This window comes from Pseudorca crassidens, chromosome 6 (assembly GCF_039906515.1).
Source record: "Pseudorca crassidens isolate mPseCra1 chromosome 6, mPseCra1.hap1, whole genome shotgun sequence".
NCBI classification, from domain to species: Eukaryota; Metazoa; Chordata; class Mammalia; order Artiodactyla; family Delphinidae; genus Pseudorca; species Pseudorca crassidens.
The window spans coordinates 133,477,140-133,496,991 of NC_090301.1; the positions used below are offsets into that span (position 1 = coordinate 133,477,140).

General features: G+C 53.1%; 1 protein-coding gene and 1 long non-coding RNA gene across 3 annotated transcripts in view; one reads left to right on the forward strand and one right to left on the reverse strand.

Annotated features, from left to right (window-relative positions):
* The window catches only part of GLI2 (GLI family zinc finger 2), a 248,427-nt gene extending 233,847 nt beyond the window's left edge, over positions 1 to 14,580 (reverse strand). Inside the window, exon 1 of one of the 2 annotated variants that reach the window (XM_067742345.1) lies at positions 14,436 to 14,580. The gene's annotated coding sequence lies outside the window, so the exon portion shown is untranslated. The remainder of the gene's footprint in view (positions 1 to 14,435) is intronic. The other variant, XM_067742346.1, reaches the window with a different exon arrangement.
* Positions 12,432 to 18,737, forward strand: LOC137226779 (uncharacterized). The gene is made up of 3 exons (XR_010944513.1): positions 12,432 to 12,750; positions 15,501 to 15,599; positions 16,829 to 18,737. It is a non-coding gene; the product is annotated as an uncharacterized lncRNA (long non-coding RNA).
* Positions 18,738 to 19,852: the final 1,115 nt, after the last annotated feature.

A 19,852-nucleotide genomic window follows, 5' to 3' on the forward strand; every position in this document is an offset into this window, starting at 1 on the left:
AATGAACTATAACACATACCTGGATTATATAAAATACAACTCTGACGTATTACAAACTAATTTTATAAACAAGCACTCTTGCTGCCTTAAGGAAGCCGATCTGGAGACCGCTTGGTGGGCTCATATTTCTTTAGAGAGTTGTCAAAGGAAACTGAACAAATGCCATTTTCTCCCATTGAGAAATTTCCTAGAATCCATTGATCAACAAACAATTACTAAGCACAAATAAAAGGCAATGGCGAGACAGTATCAATGAGTGTTATAGGTAAGGGAAACCCCAGGGACAAGCGGAAGCCTAGGTCTGAGACAGGAATGATTCCACAGAGGATGTGACCCTTGAGTTACTGGCTCCATGGATAGGAGAGGAAGGGTATGCCAAGGACCAACAGCAAAGGCCTTTAAAATTCCTGTAGTCGATGGACGGATGGATGAATGAATGGATAGAGGATGGATGAATGGACAGAAGATGGATGAATGATGGATGGATAGAAGATGGATGGATGAATGGATGAACAGATGTATGATAAATGGATGGATGGATGGATGGTGGAAGATGATGGCTGGATGAATAATGGATGAATAGAAGATAGATGGTTCAATGGATGAATAGATGTATGATAAATGGATCAATGGATGATGGATAATGGATGGGTGGATGGATGATGATGGATGGATGGACAGATGATGGATGGATGGATGGGTGGGTGGATGTATGATGAAGGATGGACAGTCGATGGCTAATGGATGATGACAGATCAATAGATGGATGGGTGGAAGATGGATGGGTGAGTGGATGATAAATAATGGATGGATGGATGGATGGGTGGGTGGATGGATGGATGGATGGATGGATGGATGGATGGATGGACGGATGGATGGATGGTGGGATGCATGACAACTACTACTCTTAAATCACTGAAAGTGTTCCTGAGGATCATAGTCAGGAGCGTTCTGAAAACCAGGTTCATCTTTACATCCCTTTTTTTTGTTGTTGTTGTTGTTGTACGCGGGCCTCTCACAGTTGTGGTCTCTCCTGTTGCGGAGCACAGGCTCCGGACGCGCAGGCTCAGCGGCCATGGCTTACGGGCCCAGCCGCTCCACGGCATGTGGGATCTTCCCAGACCGGGGCACGAACCCGTGTCCCCTGCATCAGCGGGCGGACTCTCAACCACTGCGCCACCAGGGAAGCCCTCATCCTTTTTTTTTTTTTAATTTATTTATTTTATTTATTTTTGGCTGCATTGGGTCTTCATTGCTGCACGCGGGTTTTCTCTAGTTGCAGAGAGCAGGGGCTGCTCTTCGCTGTGGTACACGGGCTTCTCATTGCGGTGGCTTCCCTTGTTGCGGAGCACAGGCTCTAGGTGCGCAGGCTTCAGTAGTTGCGGCACACGGGCTCAGTAGTTGTGGCTCGCGGACTCTAGATCACAGGCTCAGTAGTTGTGGCGCATGGGCTTAGTTGTTCCACGGCACGTGGGATCTTCCTGGACCAGGGCTCAAACCCGTATCCCCTGCATTGGCAGATGGATTCTTAACCACTGCGCCACCAGGGAAGCCCTCTCATTCCTTTTCCAACCATCACTCCCTCCAACAGACCCTGAGCAGGAGTTATCTTCAGGGAGCAGGTCAAGAATAGGTGGAGGCAGGGTCAGACACCATATCCTTGCCTACAGATGGGCAAGGGTTGGTGGGATGAGAAGAGGTATGTGCATATTTGCTGGGAATTCCCTCTTTTCCACAAAAGAGGGAAAAGCCTAACTGTTAGAAAAAAAATAACTTGAGAAATGAAGTTGGCCCAAACCCAAAAGGAGGAAAATGAAAGGGCAAAGGTGATCATCACTTTGTTGCACATCAGATCCCAAATGTTCCAGTCCCAGAAAGAACCCGAGTCCCCTGCATGTTTATACCTCATGTCCTGGATGAAGATAAACCACGGCTGACAATAAGTTGGTGGAGCCATCCTTGGGATCACAAAGCCACCCCCTCAAAGCATCCCAGGCTCTCATAAAGGGCCCCTCTGTATCCTGCTGGGTCCCCACCCTACATTTCATCCTCCAAGTGACACTGGCCTCTTATAGGAAGCCTTCCCGGACTTACTCAGGCACGACTGTTTGGTTAAATAAATGAGCCACTGCCAATGGCCCCCACCCCTGGGCTTTTCACTATTAGGACCCAGGACTCTATGATCCCTGACTAGCCAGGAAGAGCCGGTACAAAATTCATTGTTAAGTAGGAAACTTAGCCTGAAGCCAGGAAAGCAGACAGGTTCTCTCAGATGACAGCAGTATCTGCTCCTGGTTCATATTCCTAGGTAGCTGCCTTTGAGGTCACGCCAGCCAATTCCTGGCGCTCCTAAAGTAGCCTCCTGTTGGGAGCCAAGAAGTTTTCGCCATTAGAAGATGGCCGACACCCTGCTTCTCTTCCTGATTTATGAGATAGAAGTTCGCGCCTAAAATGAAAGCCCGCGCACGCAGCACCAATGATGATTAGCCAAGTACTTCCCTCATTCTGAATCCCGCCCCCCTTTCTCTGCAGTGTATAAATACAGCTACCGCAGCAATAAAAGTTTGAGGCTTGATCAGGATTCTGTCTTGCCTCCATTCTTTCGCGTCTCCTGCCCTTCCCCCTTTTTTCAACCCCCACAGGTTCCTCCTCAGACTCACAAGGATTTGTCCTGCTGGTCGGGACTCCCGGGGACGCCCGGGGCCGTACACAGCCTCCTGCTGGACATGGAGGATACAGGAGGAGGACAGATGCACACTGGAGAAATCTGCTGGGATTTCGATGGCCTCCAGCTCCTAACCAAGTTAGCAAGGTGTGAGCCTACGGCAGTGAGCTTAACACACGCCAGGCCCGTAACAGATGCTCCAGTAAGTGCTAGCTGATTGACTGATGGATTGCACAAGGAACTCCTCTTGATGGCAACTGCCACACTGTTTCAAATTCAGGGCACAGAAAAGAAGGTTGAAGATTTCTAGCCTGGTGAGAGAGTGAGGTGTGAAAAAGCACCTCCGCCTGCTCCGAAGCCGCGGCCGCAGCATCCTGCTGTGTCAGCCCTGGAGGGGAACACTACAGCAGGCCTTGCCGGTGACCTCCACCCAGGGTCACTCAGTCGCAGCATCGGCACATTTGGGCTGGACCATCCTGTGTCACGGGGGATGCCCTGTGCCTTGCGGGCCGCTAAGCAGCATCCCTGGCCTCCACCCACTAGATCTCAGGAGCAACCCCCCACCACCAGTTATGACAGCAAAAACCGTCTCCAGACATGGGGGAATATCCCCTGAGGAACAAACAGCCATGGCTGAGAATCAGTGCCGTAGCATTTGCACAGGGTGGGTCTGGGCAGCACTCAGAAGCCAGCTCCGGGAGAGGGTCCTGGTCGGGGCACCTGCCTCTGCCCAGGGCTCTTCCTCCCACTGTTCAGGGAAACGCAGGGATTATCCGATGTCTCTGAGACTCAGTTCACCCATCTGCAGAATGAGGCCATATTTTGCAAGTCACCGGGCAGGCAGAAGGCACGCAACTAACTGCTCTACGTTGATTTGTACATAGCTGTTCTGAGAACCTCAATCTAACATCTCACATCTCTCCCCAAAAGCTAGAAAACTACTAATGGAAATCCTCTAAACCCTACTGAGGGCCTCAAGAACAGCTGTCCAAATACTTCTACCAAGTTATTCCACTTTTAGGAATCTATCCTAGGGAATTCCCTGGTGGTCCAGTGGGTAAGACTCCACACTCCCAACGCAGGGGGCTCGGGTTCCATCCCTGGTCGGGGAACTAGATCCCGCATGCATGCCGCAACCAAGAGCCCGCCTGCCGCACTAAGACCCGACGCAACCAAAATAAATTTTAAAATAAATATTTAAAAAAAAAACTATTCTAGGGAAATGATTAGAATCTCAGGTAAACATTTACACACAAAGATGTCTATTCCAGTGTTATCTACAATAACAAATACTAGAAAAAACCCTAAATGCCCAACAACGTAATAAAGAGAATAAAATAAGACCCTTGAGGAGATAGGGTCTTCTGTGGTGGCACAGTGCTTGGGAGTCCACCTGCCAATGCAAGGGCACGGGTTCAAGCCCTGGTCCAGGAAGATCCCACATGCCGCGGAGCAACTGGGCCTGTGCACCACAATTACCAAGGCTGCACTCTAGAGCCCGCGAGCCACAACTACTGAGCCCGCGTGCCACAACTACTGAAGCCGCGCACCTAGAGCCCGTGCTCTGCAACAAGAGAAGCCACCGCAATGAGAAGCTCGCGCACCGCAACAAAGAGCAGCCCCCGCTCGCCGCAACTAGAGAAAGCCCGCACGCAGCAACGAAGACCCAACGCAGCCAGAAGTAAATAAATAAATAAATAAATTTTATTTTTTAAAAAAAGATTCCAAAGGGGCCCTCAGCCTGATGGCACCTCCATCTTTCCTGCCCACCAGCGACCGCCTGCTCAACGGGGGTCCCTGGAGGATGGGAAGAGGGGTGTCAATGAAGGAGCACCGCCCTAGAGCGTGGGGCCTTAGCTGTTCTTGGTAAAACAGCTAGGCTGGGCCCTGGGGGCCCGAGGGTCCCGGGACTGAGGGCCCGATCTGGCACCCAGATGCTGGACACCAGAGATTCAGGGGAGATGGAAATGCCACCAGCCTTCATTGCACTTCCCACTGGGCTCCTAGTGCCAGGGGTGCCGCCGGGCAGTGTGCCCTCAATCTGCCCTTGGGGGTCTAGACCGAGCAGAGGAACTGAGCTAAGGTGGAAAGAAGACCGCACTTCCCCATCAGCCCAATGCCTCCAAGCGGCCGCAGTCGGAACCCAGGGCAGAGTGGACGGGGTGAGTCCACAAGGCCCAGCTTCAATTGTGTGGAAGTGGTCCTTTTCCAGTCCCTCCTGAAGTCCTTGCCCACGTGCACTTGAAATATTAACAGAAAGCCAACAGTGTGCAGGCTAGGACAGTACACATCGCAATGCTCCCCCAAGAGCCCAAGTCTCCAAGGCCAGTTGGACCTCAGGGACAGGAAAGGCCACCACCCCCAGGACGCTGCCCTTGAGCGAGGGCCACGCCAGGCTCCCACTCAGAGCCCCGTCTCACACTAAGACACACCTGGAAGGCAGCTGTCAGGACGCCCACTCTAAGCTGAGAAGCCACGCCCTCCCTGATGACCCAGCTGCCCTGTACTCGTCAGAGACTCCTTCTGGAATCTCTCTTGCCTTCTCACTCTGAAGGAGACTCAAGTCCTAGTGAGGAGACGGGATGTTCTCGAAATATGCTGATGCCAAGGCTAGGATGCAGGCAGCGGATGCTGTGAGCTGGGGGCGAGATGCCAGCCACCACCGCGGATCACCTCAGCCACAAGCTTCCCTCACGGTGGACCTGGGCAAAGGAGAGATCAGGCCACTCCACCAGCCCCTCCTCCTCAAGGCAGACTTCCTGCAGCTCCAAGCCTGAGGCCATCACGGCTGGGAGGCATGACAGCCTGCACCAGCCCCTCACTCATCCTTCCTGTCCTTCTCAGGAACCCTAAAGACACCACAGGTAAGCCTTTCGGTCAAACCTCAGTGGGGGTCACACTTCCCAAAGATCTGAAAAAACTCTGCAACACAGAACTGGACCCAAAGAGGGACTGACTTCTGGTCACTGAAGCAGTGAGACAGCCATCACGATGCACAGGTAGTTTCTTATACAGGAAAAAACAAAGGAGCGATCCTAGGGACCCTCCGGCCAAGAACCCAGGGCACAGAAACGAAGGTGCTGATTTAATAAGCTCGCTGCTCTGTGGTTTCTCCTGGGGTCTTCAGGTATCTTTCACAGCAAACCAGGGGACTGCCAGAGCCACCTGACAGTCTCAGAAAGAGAGCCCACTTCTCTGTGCTGTTCTGGAGGAGAAGCAGCTCAATTCTCAGCTAGTTTGTGTGCCCCAACCTCCAGTCCAGCAAATAGCTGGAAAGTCTAAATCCTGAGTTATCCATCCAGGCTTAAAGAAGCAAACGTTCTCCCTTTGTTAATGCAAAAATCAGAGGAAGTGAAGGACATCACAGAGAGAAATCACTAAATTCCCATCACCACACCCTAAAAAGTCTTGATAAAAGGCGGATGTCAGGGTCCCCTCCATAAGAATCCACATTCAATAGGGTCTCCGTGGGGGCCCGAGAATCTGCATATTTTCCCAGCTTTCCATCTGAATCCCTGGCTGGAAGCCCGCTGGAGGCTTTCTTAAATTTGCCGCTATAGCTCATTTCCAGTTCTGACTTCACTCTCTTATGCTATTTCTCTTTTTGTTTACGTGCATCTTAGGAGAAAAATATCTAATTCATAAAGAGACCTGGTAGTTAAAAGACTTCCTGGTATATACGTACATCAGCATAAACAGAGATATCACACACACCACATTCACACTTAACTGGAAGAGCAGCCTAACATACTACATCACGCGTGTGAGTAACATATGACATCACGTGTGTGACATCTTCTAAAGATGAAGACATCTGAGTTACATTCAAAGCCTGCCATCCTACCATCAGCACACCTGACAGTTCCTGAGTAACTGCTGAGTCAGATTCCTTCTTTCCCTACAGAAACGAGGCACCCTCAGCCAGCGAGCGCCAGCGACATCCCCTCACCTTGATCTCCGCAGACGGCGAGGGCCAGCCCTAAATACGCTGTCGCTGCCTGGACACACAATGTATCAACCGCACACAACCCACTGCCGTCTGCAGAAACGGCTGAGTGATGAACCTTCAACCCATCGTCCGATCACGATGACCTCAATTTTTGGAGACAGCAAGTCAAAACCCGACCCTTATCGATAGTCAGAGATCCGAGACATATTTCAGGAGAGTCTGAAAAGGCACTGCCGAGTGCTTCCCCCACCTCCACCAACGTCGCCTAGTCCACTCTATCCCCGCTCCCCCGTGACCACATCCAGGACCTGCCCCGAGCACTACAGCTGACTAGGCAGGGTGACAGACAGGGGGAGATGGGAAGCGGGGGCAGATTCCTTGAGAGGGCCTCACTTCACTCTCCCCAGAAGCAGAGGCAAAGACCCAGAACCCCCACTTTGCCCAGACCCTGGTCCCGCCACCCCGCCTGGCCTGACGTCTTGAGAGGCCGGGTGTGCTGGCTCCCAGGCTGGTGAAGCCGGAGGATCTGAGAGATCACATCTGCCTAGCTCCCTCCCCCTCCACAGAGAGGCCAACCGACTGGCACAGGGTCACCCAGCTCTTGAGTGATGGTGTCACTCTCCCAGATGTAACCCCAAGGGCCTCGGCTCATTACTTATCACAGGGCATGTATTCATCCCTTTTACTCTCTTCCTCAACTTTTTCCAGAAGAAAGCATCCTGAAAAGATGACACACATAAGAAAGTCTCCCTAGCATTTCGGGGGCGGGGAGTGGCAGTCCTCTGCCCAACCCTTTATATCTCTGCTACCTTCATGGGCAGGCATTAAAGACGTGCTCTTAAGATGGTCTCAACCAGCAAATGACAAAGATGAGGGCAGGGGGCATCGGAGCCCCTTCACCCTTCCCACCAGGCTCAGTCAAGACCAGTTCAAAAGCGAAGCCCTTCTTAGTTCCCAGAGCAGAGCATGTTCAGTCCTGGGGGTATATCACCGTGATGGTCACCGTGGATTTATTTCAATGCATTTGTGTCATCCCACCCCCAGACGGCACTTGTTAAGACTTCTAACCCCTGCTTCTTAAGCCACCGCGTGGTGAACTATATAGGTTCTCCAAGAAAGAATCAACACATGAAGAGCTATTTTCTGGCCTTCAAGGCCTGCCTACACTGCAAATACTTGCATAGCAATCTCCCCCAACGCAGGTTTAAAAATATGGACTTGTTTTTTTTTAAACTCCCAACATAATGAATGAGTTTAAATATCAGAAGTTGAAATTATTAAGTAAATCATTTCACCTGCAAAGCTTCTATTTGCATAACATTAATTCATGATGGCAGCTAAAACAAATTCATCATATTTGGTATATGAGAAGCTGATTTACGTAGGAATTGAAAAAAAATCATGAGCACAAAATTATGTTGAAATGATGTACGAACTCAATGCAGAAAGATTCTTCTTTCCTTCTTTTCCTTTGCTGTTTTTTAAAAATCATCTGAACAACTGAATTATGGTGAGAAGGAAAAGGATTTCAGGAGAGGAAGGAGGCAAAGGACTGCCACCTCCGGAAATGAACGATGCTACCGCCTCACGTGTGTGGCAGGCTCCCGGTGCGGGTACACACACACTGTTATTAATGTCAAGTATGCCAAAGACACGCTGGGAAATCATTACCATTCATCGCCACTAACCGCCATTAAATTTCAATCAATTCAACTTAGCACAAGTGTACTTGAGCGGCCCTTACAGTTCCTTATAAACGTGGCTCAAAAGTCGGGCTGACTTATTGCATTGTCCAGCACACAAAGGAGCATTGCTAAGCGTCTGCTCGGACGCAGGGACGGATGCTCTTTTAACATCCTAAGCATTCAAAGATCCTTCTTTTTCTAAGCGCTAAGAGGTCTTGAATCCCTACAGGTCAAGGCGAATGGGTTGAGGGGGGGATACTGTTCTGAGGGACTACCATTCCTTTCCTGCCTCGGTGGGGAAGGTGGGGGTCAGGGCAAAAGGGGGCCTTCGGCACCAGCGCAGATTCCTTACAGAAAAAGTTTCGGATGCCGCCAAAAGTTCGGTAACATGGCCCCTCTTCTCCTGGCTCTAGCGAAATGCTCTCAATTCACTCTGCGAACTGTCACCTAAAGTCGAATGAATCCCTTCTCGGAGAAGGGGGAGGGGAGCCACGGGGAAGGGGCAGGGAGGACCAGCGGCCAAGGGCAGGGAGGGCGCCCTTTGGAGAAGCGCCTTCCCCAGGTGGGCGCCGGCTCCCCCGGGCGCTGCGGTCTCCCACCCGGCGACAAAGGCGGCCGATCTGGATCTGGGCCGCTGGCTTTCTTCCCGAGCCGCCACGAGCAGGGTCCCGCCTGCCGCCACTCGCCGGGGCGGCCGGTGCGCGGCCGGGACAATGTGGCCATTGTTCGCGCGCCACAAACCGGGCGGGCGAGCAGGTGGGAGGGACGCGGCGCGGCCGGCGCGCGGGCTCTCGGAGCGCAGAGGGGTCCCCGGACGCGGACACGGTCCCCACGGCCTGGGCACGCCGCGTCCCCGGAGGCCTCCCGGCCAGCCCTCCGCGGGGCAGAAACTGGAGGGGGGCTGGGCGAGGAAGGGGGGAGGAGGGGGAGCGAAAGAAAAAGATGCCCAAGGAAAGAGGAGATGGGCGGGGAGGAGAGGGAGGGAAAGAGCGAAAAGACAGGAGGGAGGAGAGAAGGAAGACCCAGGGCGGGGAGGGGAGGGGCGGGAGAGAGAGGGGGCGAGAGAGAAGAAAGGGGGAAAGAAAGAAGGGAAGAAGACAAAGCGGGCAGAGAAGAAGGGAGATGGGGGAGTAGGGGAGACAGACAGACAGACAGACAGATGTGCAGTCTGCCCAGGAAGCCTCTGCAAAGAGCTAAAGTTCACCCTGTTCCGTGGAGGGAAGCGGCTCCAAACCCAGCCGAGTCAGCAAAGCATAATCACACCAGGGGCTTTGCTTAATTACAGGTCTGAGAGTCGGGGCTGGAGGAAGGGCCATACTTAACTGTGTCCCCGGGAAGGCCCAGGCACTCGAGAGGTTTGTCAGGGTGGGGAAGACAAGTATCCCCCGCCTCCACCCGCCCCCAAGCCCAGGGAGCCCCGATCGCGGAGGAGCCCGGCCCCCGAGCTCGAGGCCGGCGTCTGCAGCGGCAGCGGCTGGGGCTGGCCCGGAACACCCATCAGGAAGCTTCTGATGTTCGCCGGGGCCGGGAGTCCCGGGCTGAGCCGGGGCCGGTCCGCGGGGAAGCCCCGCCTCAGCCCGGAGCAGGGCCACCGCCTCCTCCCACCCCCTCCACTCACTAGAGGGCGGCCAGGGGGCCCTCGGCCCAAGGGGGGAAATCAATCCCTTGCTAATGAATAAAAAGCCCCCTTTATCTCACTGCTGTGTTTGGTTCATTAAATTTTGCACAGATTTGCAGAGAAGAAAACATAATCAATAAACCTTGACAAAAAGTGAACGTGTGAAGAAGGCCGGAGAATGGAAAAGTGAGATAAAAGTGCTATCCGATCACAGATTTCAGGGGCAGATGACGAGCCCGGGCTGCCGAAGAATCTCAATGCACCATCACCCTTTTGCTGCTTCCCCTCCCTTTGCTGAAACTCTTCATTCAAGACAATAGGAAATGCACTAAAACTTTTTTCTTATGCTAATGCCTGAAACAGGGCACTCACAGTTAAAACACACTTCCCAGCAACCTTTTTTTTTTTTTTTAAACGACACACATACACACACATAAAACCACATTAACTTTTTCACTTGAAACCAAAAATCTCAGCAACAGTTTAATATGAACTCTTTGGTCACATCTTAAGTGAGTTATTTTCCCCCATGTGTGTTTTTTTTAAGAAGCCAGAATCAAAACACAAACCACTATATTGAGGATGCTTTTGTTGACGAAGGAATTGGGGAAAATATACTAAACATGCAGAAAGTCTGCTGGTATCGCTGCTGCGTTTTCCCAGGGGGTTAAACATAGTTTTGTAGGTTAAGGATGTTTTGGTCACCCTCAAAATCTAACAATGATCAATGATTTTTTTGTTAAATCCTTTACAGTCCACAGCAAACACTCAAATTCATTTTGGAATACGTAATAGTATTGAATCTGGTGGCAAGTATTTATTTAAAACCCACGAAGCTGTTGCTCTTTACCAAAAGGCACTGCCTAACAACAAACAGGACCCCTTCCCAAAGCGTCTTTTAAACAAGCCTGAGGCTACAATTACAGAGAAGCCTCCCTTCCCGGGAGCCTTCTTTAGAAGCCAGCGAGCCTTGCTCACTGAAATTGCTGCCTATTCCGGTGGCTAGTACAATCACCCGTGCGGCCTCTGTATTTTCTGGAATCTGAGAATACAGTTTCTCTCTCTGGCATTCTTCACGTGTTTCACGTGTGCAAGCCTCTGACACTTACTGAAAAGAAGAAGGGGGACGGGGAGCTGCTTCCCCAGGGTTCCATTTCAAAGGGTCCAGCAGGAACAGCTGCAGTGGTCCACAGCTAGGTCCACCTGGCCTGGCCTGGCTGTCCCCGCGTACCGGGAAACAGGCCCAGGCACAGGTAGAACCCGTCCCCATCCTAAAGAAGCAGGGCAGGTGGCTCCACCTCCCCGGAGCCAGCGTCACCAGCAGGAGCGAGCGTCATTCAGATGAAAGGAAACCCGGCTGAACACACACTTGCCCAAGGAAAAGGCAGGCTGCCCTACCCCTTGAGTCCACAAGGATGTGGGACTTGGGTTTTGTGCTTGAACAAGCCAGCTGGGTGTGTAGGGGTCACACAGCCTTTCAAAGTGTGCATGACAACCTCCTGGTCCCAGTTGGAGGGAATCGCTGACATCTGTGGGGTGACGGTCCCCCCGCCCTTCCCCGGGTGGTCAAGAAAGGCCCTGCTGGAAGAAGGGCGTTTATTAGGCAAATATTCAATTTTGTCAGTCTGCCTGCTGAATCCCCGGGTTGGCTAATCCAGCCCTAGGGGCTGCACTGTGTACAGGGCACGTGTGGGAGTACACAAAGCATGAAGTATTTGTGTATCTTTCAGTCTGCAGTGCAAACAAGCCAGCTACAGTACACAGCCCCCAAGGCCCCTGCAGCCGGGCAAGGAGTCGCTGACCAGCGGCCCTGCGGCCCCTCTTCCAACCAGGCGACTCAAAGGATTTTCTCTGTTCCCCACAGGTGGGTTGGAGCATCCCTGAGAACATGGACGGGCCCGCCTTTCTAAGGCCGCCCGGCCAGAAGGGCCTCTCTAACCCCACACACCCTTCAAGGTGGGCCAAGCCAAGAGTCCCCTCCAAGGCCACGGGCAGGGTCAGTGTGAATTTGGAAGCAGCCTGGGAGGCCCTGCTGAAGTAGTCTGAACCCTGTGCAAATTCCCCTCCAAACAATCCCCACAGAAGATAAAAAAACATCCCTAACAGCCAGTCCAGCCTTGTTCCGGTGAGCTCAGCCCTGCTTTGGAAGTGTTTCTCTCCCTCCCATTGGTATCCTCGCCCACTGACTTTGAAAACAGACTGCTCTGACTATAATCTGTCACTCAGATGCCAAAGCAAGAGACCGCCGGGTCACCTGAGGGCTATTTCCTGGCCGAGTGGGCCCCTCACCTCCACTGCCTTAGTTTAAATCCCCCTAGAATCACTAACTAACCTCATGAAATGAGCGTATTTCTCCCAGCAAAGGGCAAATACAAACCACCCTAAATATCACAAACTTGAACTAACTCTGAAACGCTCTGACAAGTGACAACTCTCCATGCGTCTAGGTTTGAGTGGGACCTAAAATCTGGGGGAGAACATCTCCATGATTTCCTGTAACCCTCAGCTGTAAGGGGGAAGCACGAAGTCTGGGAAAACGAAAGCAAGAAAGATGAAGGAAGAAAGGGGACCAGGGAGGTTCCGCAGGGATGTGGCTGCAGTGGCCTAGAGGCTATAGTCTAGAAATCCTGCCCCAGGGCGGACCAGAAGTTGGGGAGAGCCTAAAGGGCACCAAAACTCAAAGCAGCCAGGCATAGTCAGGGTGCCCTCCCTGGCCCTGGGGAGACCAGCCCAGGAGCCACACAATGACTTCTTTCCCGGCAGAGCCAAGTGCAAAGCCGCTCCCAGGCGCCCACACAGGGAAGCCACCGAGGGAAGGAAACCCCCAGGCAAGGTAAGGAAATGGGCGGGGAGGGGTCTCGCAGGCGAGGTGGCTAGAGCAAACAGGTCTCACGGGGGCACCGGTGGCGAGCCCGCCTATTCCGTGGCTTTCCACGGCTGTACATTTTGGATTTCACCGTTTATTTACTTTCCTTTCTGGCACCGAGCCCCCTGAGCACTCCAATACAATATTTGCTTAAACACTATTTCATGCCGCTTGCGAGAGAAACGTTTACTTTCAAATTCTCCAACATCCCCCTGAGCCTCGTCAGCAAACAGCATATGAGCGTTTTACAACTGCTCCTTTATCTGGAGCTGTAGGGATTAAACCTTCACACGCCCGGCGGGGGCGGCGGGGCGGGGGCCCAGGACGCGGCTGCGGCCATTGGGCTGCAAAGTCCGCGCTGCAGGCCGAGCACCGCCCGGGATGCCCGGGCCAGAGGGCAGAGGAGCGCAGGAAGGACCCCCGGGGCCCGGCACCAGACTCCAGGGAAAGGTCTACTTTTCCAGCCGGGATCAACTCGGAAAACCACATCAAAATGACACAAAAGAGAGGAGAGTGGAGGAAGGCCCCCTGGGGGAGACCCAAAGCCTACGAGCGTCCCTGCGGCTGGTCACCCGGGGTGAAGCGCGCGGGCTCCATCCCGAGCTCCCCGCGCAGAAAAAGTCGGGTTTCCTAGGAAATGACAGCAATTACTGCTGGGCTGAAACGGCGCCGAGATGGGTGGACTTCCAGCTCCCCGACGCGGCGGGCGCGCTCACACTCACACACACAAGCACGCGCCCCTCCCTCCTCCCCCCTCTACACGCCCCCCCGCCCCCGTCCGGGGAAAACGCTCCCCTTTCTAAACCCTTAATAGGATTGGCGCCCAACTCCCTCCGCGCCTCTCCCCATCCATCACACACAGATCAAGTTGCAGTAGTGGATTTTTCAAATTCCTCAGCAAATATACTTGTTGAGAGATTGCCGGGGGTGGGGGGGGGAAAGATGAGTGGGGGCGGGGAAGAAAGTGCGGGGTTGGGGGGACCCGAGGAAAGGGCGAGGGATTACGCGCGGATCCCTCCGGGAAGTCAAGCGGCTCTCGGGGCGGAGGGCAATAGAGGCGGAGGAGAGAAGCGAGGAGGGAGGCCGGAGGGAAGAGCCTGACCGAGGGGGAGGGGGCAACAGGGCCTGACGAGGGGGAGGAAGGAGCGAGAAAGAAAGAAAGGCAGGGCTCGGGACGGGCTGCGCCGAGAAGTGCAGTTGGAAGTTCGCAGCGGCTGTGGCTGCAGCCCCTCCACCCCCGGCACACTACCCGGAGACACACTCCCACCGCCCACCTCTGGAGCTTCGCAGCACCCCAGCCTCCGGCGCTACCCCCACCTCCCGAGAAAACAGCCCCGGGCTGTGGAGACGGGGTGGAGGCCGGCTCGCTGCGCACCCCAAGAAGACTGGCTCTTTCCCCCAGGTGGGAAGGGAGATGCAAAATCGCCCCCCGGCCACGAGTTCCCCGGACCCCCCTTACGTCCCCGCCCGGCTTGGCCGGAACCCGTACCCGGGCCGCCCGCTAGCCCGGTGCCCGGATCCCCATGCCGTGGCGCGGATACCCGGCCGAGGGACCCTCCGAGACGGCGCAGCATCCCCTCGGCCCGGGGTCGGCCGGAGTAGGGGGCACTTCGCGACGAAAAGCAAGCAAAAGAAGGCCAAAGCCACTTTACCGAGGGAGACAAAAGTTTGCCTCTAGCACGCAGGTGGCCTCCGGGGCGCCGAGCGGTGCCTGCGGGCCCCCATCCCAACTTGGCTGGCGCGGCGAGCCGCCGCGGGCTGCCGTGTGCCGGGACTCAGTCCGGCCGGGGCGGGGCGGGCCAGGCAGGGGAGGGGACCGAGAGGCGGGCGGGGGCCGGGCCACCCTACCGCCGGCGAGCGAGCAGCTCCCCGAGGCCCCGGCGCGCCGCGCGGCCCGCGCTCCTTCCTCCCGCTCCTCCGGCTCTTCCTCGCCTTCCTTCGCGTCCTCCGCCGCCGCCACCGCCTCCCGCTCCTCCTCGAAGACTCATTGATGGGAGTTTGAAAAAAAGTCCGCGGAGCCTTGCTGCCTCGGCTGGCGAGCTGCGGCACTCCCGCGCTCCAGCCCGCCGCGCGCCCGCACGGCGCAGCGCCCCCGCGCGCACGGCTGCAGCACACCGGGCGCCGGGCCCCCGCCCGCGCCGCGCGCCCCCGCCCGGAGGGGACCCGAGGGACCCGGAGGGGAGGGGCGGCCGAGGACCCTCCTCCCCAGCGCCTGGGAGAGAGAGCACACCTACGAAGAAAGTTCGAGCAGGGAACGAAGGAGCGCGCCAGTCTCCAACACTTTTTTTAAGGCGCTGGGGGCGGGGGCGGGGGGGTTGCGTCGCTAACTCAAGTCAGATGAGCTCCGGAGCCGAGGCGCAGGGAAGGCTCTGTTTTCAATCTCTGAAATCCCCCGCCCTCCCCGCCTCCCTCTTCCCCTCTGCCGGGAGATGCCCGGGTCGCCGTTCCCAGTGCGCCCGCTTCTCCGGGCGCCGGGGCGGAAGCGGGGGACCGGAGGGCGGCGGGGAGGGAGGCTGGCTCTAGGGGGGCTGTTTCTGCGCCGACCCTCTGGCGGCCAGCGGCGAGCGCAGGTGCCGGGGTGCGTCCTGCGCACCCCCCGCCGCGACTTGCGCGAGTCGCCCTCTGGGCGCCTGCTGGTGAGAAGCGAAGCAGCCTTCTAGGTTCGGTGCCTGTGTGTTTGGTAGGAAGGGTTTTTGTTTGTTTTGTTTTGTTTTTAGAGACTCCAGTCAAGCTGCCGCAACCAGATGGAAGTAATCAGAACCCAACAACAACAGAGGAAGAAGGAAGAAAAAACCTCACTGAATTTTCGGGCCAAAGTGTGTATGGGTGTGTGTGTGAAAGAACTTGCTTAAGCAAACTAGGTGACGAGCCCTGGGCCCTCAGGCCGCACCGCAGCCCAGCACCGAGCTGCCCCTCTTGGAGAAGCGCGGCGGGGGGCAGCTGGCTGAAGTGTCCCCCAACCATCGCTGGCCCCCAGCCTCTCTAGGGCTGAGGGTCCTCCCCCAAAGAGTGCCTCACTGAGGGAGGTTTTTTGTTTTTCTCTCTAACGTCTGTGGAGCACTTACGATGTGCTGGGTGACGCGTTATATTTCTTTTACATTATTTAACCTACAAAACTCTGTGAAGTAGGTGTTCTTCTCCCCCATTTTACAGGTGAGAAGGATGAGGCTTAAAGAAGTGAAGTAACTTGTCCAAGGCCAGAGCACTGAACTGCCATCTTGCACGAGTTCAGTAGGTTTAGTTGAACCATTAGCTCAACTAAATTCACCCTGTAGGGGGTGGGGGTGAGAGCAGCTCTCTCCCTTCAGCCCTTCTTCCTACGGTTAGATCTTGTCTAGAATGCAGGGGGACCAAGTTCTCAGAGGCCCAATTCTACCCTCCGTTCACCAGCCTATCTTACTGATGTAATCCCTTTTTCTCAGTAGCTCTCTCCATTTGCCATTAACCCTCCTCTAACTTTATTTTTCACTTTTTAATCAAAGAGGGAGCATTATCTTCCCTATTACCTACCTTCCTTTTATTCTCCTTACATTCATTTACATGACAGAACAATTTCTTCTTGATCTAGAAATATATATATATGCAGAACACTATCACAACAATTTGATGCAATTTCTCAAATAGGCTCTCCAGATTTGGGGGGAAAAAAAAAACCTGCAGTGTTTTTACAAAAGCAAAACTTGCAGAACTCAATGTATTTATTAAAGGGAAGAGACGTTTGGAAGGGACTTTCTCTTTAAATCTGATCAGATTCACCATTCCTCCATGCTATTTGTTTAAATTCCTGCTGAGCTTTCAGACACAGACTAGGGAGACAGAAAAAGTAAACTCTCCCTCCCTTCCTTGGCCATATTTTAGTGACCCCATTCATATCTACCCCATGAAATGTGCAGAATCATTTCATGTTACTGGAATATTAGCAGCGTTGGCTGATTACTTCATTACAAGCTTGTCCCTGTTGGTTTCCTTGTGTTGTTAAGTTGGCGAAGAAGTTTAAACAAATCGACATTTGGGGATAGTTCCTTTTCTCTGTTTTTCTCCTCAGACCCGCTCCACTCCTGCTGGAATCCAGGCACTCTCATAACCTTTCCTGGCTTATTTTGGCAAGAAGGTGACTGTTGAGAAGACGATGGAATCTTTTGGTTTGAGGAGAGAGTGTAAACGTCACGCCTTGATCTCTAGATGGTCAGAAGTCTGGGCACTGAACGAAAACAACAAGTTTTGGAGTGGAGGCAAACTGGCAGAGCAGAGACGTGAACACTGGACACAAGGTCCTGGCCCCAGGTCTAGAGCTAAATGTATGACCTTGGGGGAGTGCCAGTTCGTTCAGTCAGCAATTTTCTGTGTGCCGGGTACCATTCTAAGTGATGTGACCTCACAGTGAGTGGAATGAACGAGATCCTTCCCCTCATGGAGCTTAATGTTTCATGAATAACCACAGACAAATACGTAATCGCAAACTGGGTAAAGAAAAAATACCAAGTGCTCTAAGAGCTTACGATGGGTGACCTGAACTAGCAGGAGGCAGCAGTTGGGGGCGCCGAGAAGGCTTCCCTGAGGAAGTGAGGCTGCACTGATAGGAAGACGGACTGAAGGATCAAAAAAACCAAAAATCGATGCATGGCACTACTTTAAGCAAAAAAGCTTCTGCACAGCAAAGGAAGCAATCCACAGTGTGGAAAAGCAGCGTATGGAATGGGAGAAAATACTTGCAAACCATATACTGACGAGTTCATTTCCAAAATATGTAAGGGACTCCTAAAACTCAATAGCAAAAATACAAATGACCTGATTAAAAAATGGGCAAAGGGCCTGAGTATACATTTCACCAAAGAAGACATACTGATGGCCAACAGTTATACAAAAAGATGCTCAACATCACTCACCATCCAGGAAATGCAAATCAAAACCACAAGGCAAGGGACCTCCTGGCGGTCCAGTGGTGAAGAGTCCTCACGCTTCCAATGCAAGGGCCACAGATTTGATCCCTGGTCAGGGAACTAAGATCCCACATGCTGCTCAGCCGGAAAAAAAAAACAAAAATACCCACAAGGTGATATCGCCTCACACCTGTTAGGGTGGCTATCATCAAAAAAACAAACGTTAGCAAGTGTTGGCGAGGCAGTAGAAAAAATGGAACCCTAGTGCGCTGACAGTGGGAATGTCAGTGCACAAGTAATGTTGAGTAAAATTAAAATGGTACAAAATAGTGTAACCATTATGAAAAATAGTATGGTGGTCTCTCAAAAAATTAAAAATAGAATATGATCCAGCAATCTCACTTTGGGGTATGTATCCAAAAATATTGCAGTTAGGACCTTGAAAAGATATCCGCACTCCTATGTTCATCGCAGCGTTACTCCCAGTAATCAAAATAGGGGAACGACCCAAATGTACGTGATCAGATGAAATGCATAAAGAAACGGTGGTGTAAACATACTATGGAATAACGTCCTTAAAAAAGAAGGAAGGGACTTCCCTGGTGGCACAATGGTTAAGAATCCACCTGCCAATGCAGCGGACGCGGGTTCGAGCCCTGGTCCGGGAAGATCCCACATGCTGTGGAGTAACTAAGCCCATGCGCCACAACTACTGAGCTTGCACTCTAGAGCCTGCGAGCCACAACTGCTGAACCTGTGTGCTGTAACTACTGAAGCCCGTGCACCTAGAGCCTGTGCTCCACAACAAGAGAAGCCACCGCAATGAGAAGCCCGCGCACAGCAACGAAGACCCAACGCAGCCAAAAATTAATTAATTAATTATTTTAAAAATGTAAGAGTGTAGATCTCTTGTTAAGTGTTCTTACCACACAGAAAAGAAAGGGATACAAGGAAACTTTGGGAGGTGATGGATATATTTGTTATCTGGATTGTGGTGATGGTAATATGAGTGTATGCATATGTCCAAACTCGCCAAATTGTATACATTAAGTAGGTACAATTTTGATACACCGATTCTACCCCAATAAAGCTGGGGTGGGGGGCGGGAATAGAAGGGCTGAGGGAGAGTCAGTGAGGGGAGGGAAGAGGGGGAAGCAGTGCTCCGATTCTCTCTTTTCTTTCTATAAAAGAAACCTGTTGACAAGAAAATCCAGGCGCAAAGAGAAGTGGCTTGTGCATCTTTGCACAGTGTTCCAGTTACTAGGGTTGTGTAGCAAATCACCCTCAAACTCAACGGTGTAAAACAACCATTAATTATGCACAAAGATCCTGTGGGTCAGGGTTTTGGACAGAGCATCATGAGGCCGGTTTGTCTCCCCTTCACAGTGTGGGGACCTCAGCTGGAAGACTCCAAGGCTGGCGCTGGGGTCATCTGAAGACTTGCCCCCTCACACTGCCTGCTGTACATGCCGGCTGGGGGCTGCGGGCCTCAGTTCCTTTTGGTCTGGACCTCTCCATGTGGTCTCAGTACTGAGACTAGTGTGGGCTTCCTCACAGCGTAGTGGTAGCTGGGTTCCCAGGGTAGGCATCACAAAAGATAGCCAGGCAGAAACCCTATCGCTTTTTAGGAAACTTTGGAAGTCACCCAGCATCACTTGGCTGCATGCTTTTCATTGAGACCCAAAGTTCTGCCTAGATGCAAGGGCAGGAAAACTAGACTTTGCTTCTCGATGGGAAAAGGCAAGATTCTGAAGAGCATGTGGGGGCAGAAACGGTGCTGGGGCTACTTTTGGAAACACACAATCCGCCACACAGACAAGAGACAGAAAAGACTAGAAAAGGGCTCTGAGGTAGCCCGCCAGGTATGTCATTTTGTGGCTTGGCCACGAAGCCCAGGAGCTAGCACCTTGACACACTAGAAGGAAGTGGGACACCCAATTCCTACCCTCAAGGAATCTGCACTTTCATCAGGAGACACGCAGATTTGGCGACAACTGAAGGACGCAAGATGATTTAGTAAGTGAGGGGTGGGCCGTGGCTAAGAAGGCGTCGGAAGAACAAGGGCCAATGCCCAAAGGAGATTGATCCTGTGTTACTCTTCCAGGGGTCCTGAGATGGCCCTCAGTCTCGCCCGCTCCTTCCATCCCAGTCTACCTCCCAACAGGCTCTCTGGGACCAGTGACACTGTG